This window comes from Bos grunniens, chromosome 3, assembly GCF_055505025.1.
Source record: "Bos grunniens cultivar Pamir isolate PY7600 chromosome 3, Bosgru_T2T1.0, whole genome shotgun sequence".
NCBI classification, from domain to species: Eukaryota; Metazoa; Chordata; class Mammalia; order Artiodactyla; family Bovidae; genus Bos; species Bos grunniens.
The window spans coordinates 35,851,269-35,853,026 of NC_141167.1; the positions used below are offsets into that span (position 1 = coordinate 35,851,269).

Sequence of the window (1,758 nt, forward strand, 5' to 3'; positions counted from 1 at the left end):
CCACAAATTAGGTGGCTTAAAACCCATGGACGGAGGAGCCTGGTAGGCTGCAGTCCATGGGGTTACTAAGAGTCGGACATGACTGAGCGACTTCACTTTCCCTTTTCACTTTCATGCATTGGAGAAGGAAATGGTAACCCACTCCAGTGTTCTTGCCTGAAGAATCCCAGGGACAGGGGAGCGTGGTGGGCTGCCGTCTATGGGGTCACACAGAGTCAGACATGACTGAAGTGACTTAGCAGCAGCAGCAGCAGCAGCAAAACCACTGAAGTTTATTGTGTCACAGTTCTGAAGGCCAGAAGCTTGAAATCCATCACTGGCAGAGCCATGCTCCTTCTGAAACTTGTAGGGCAAAATTTTTCCTTGCTCCTAACTTCTTATTTTTGCATTGATACAACCCCCTACAAGCTTTCTTTGTATATGCAATATTCCATACATATATTTGTGTACCATACATATGTTTGTGTTGACTTTATCCCTAGCAGACTTTTTCATTCTAAGTAAAGCAAGTCTCCTTGAAAATAAAAGGAGGACTGAATTGCAGCTGAGGGCCCTGACAGCAGGGCCATGTTTATGACTCTGAAGTGAATTCCTTCCAAGACTGGCCAGCAGTGGAGAGAGACTTTGAAACATTGTATGGAAAATTCCAGCAACTGGAAGAGCAGACCAGGAGGCTGCAAAAGGACATGAAGAGAAGCCCCAGTGCTGACTTGGCTATCAAATTGGCTGTGGAGGTGTCCTTAGACTTACTCTCTAATCCCCTCTCCAGTAAGACCAGGACTTTATGAATGTGATGGCCATCCTGGACATGGTCATGAAGTGGATGGATCCCTTTAGCCAGGGAAAGTTTAATCAGATCCAAAAGACCATGGTTGACCCCTGAAAAAGTTTGACAGTGTCTCCCAGAACCTCAACATGGTGGTGGGAAGCAGCCTTCCTATAGAGTAGGACTATAGGTGACTTCAGGACAAGATGGAGAAGTATCAGCCAAAGGAGAAGACAAGATCAGTGCTCCCCAAACTCCACCAGGCCCCAGAAGAGCTTCAGCTTGCATGGGATGACCTTGAAACCAAGATCAAACAGCTCCTGGATGAGCTACTGAGGTTCTAAAACAGCTGATTACACTCCTTCTAGCCCAGCTTTGAGTCCCTGATCCAAGAGCAGACCAGGAAATGCATAAGACCTTTGGAGACTTGACCTAACATCTTGACCAGCCTGGCCACCTGGATGAAGTTTGGGCAGCAGGAGTGGGAGACTGAGACCAAACTGAGGGAATCCAGTTGCACTCTGTCTCTGTTGTGGCTGATGACTAAATCCCTGTTCCCCTCAGAAGAGTCCTGAGATACAAGTCAGTCTCTTGAGCTTTTGACCTTTTCAAGTTTAGGCTCAGATGTCAGCACAGTGGAAGGCCCTGCCCTTGGCCCTCCAACCCATCTGCCAGGTTGGAAACAGAAGTGGCTTCTACTCTGCCTCACCAGCCCTTTGGAACAAAAATTTGGCACCAGGAAACTCAAGCAGGCTGCTCTCTCCCCACCCAATAGCAAGATCCAGGAGACATAGATAAACAGTATAGCAAACCTCCAAGGGTTTTCTTATTTCCAAACTGTCCAGAGTACATCCTGGCCTAGAGCCAGAGCAAGCTTCTAGCTTTCAGAGGGCATGGGCATTGTCATCTCACTTGAGTGGTTGAGATGACATTTGCCTCCAAAAGAACCATCCTGGAAGTCCACCTATCCTTGCCTCCTTTCCACTTCAGAT

At 47.6% G+C, this 1,758-nt stretch overlaps 1 pseudogene; it reads left to right on the top strand.

Moving 5' to 3' along the window:
- Positions 1-632: 632 nt before the first annotated feature.
- LOC147375470 (bridging integrator 3 pseudogene) lies at positions 633-1,259 on the top strand (annotated as a pseudogene).
- Positions 1,260-1,758: the final 499 nt, after the last annotated feature.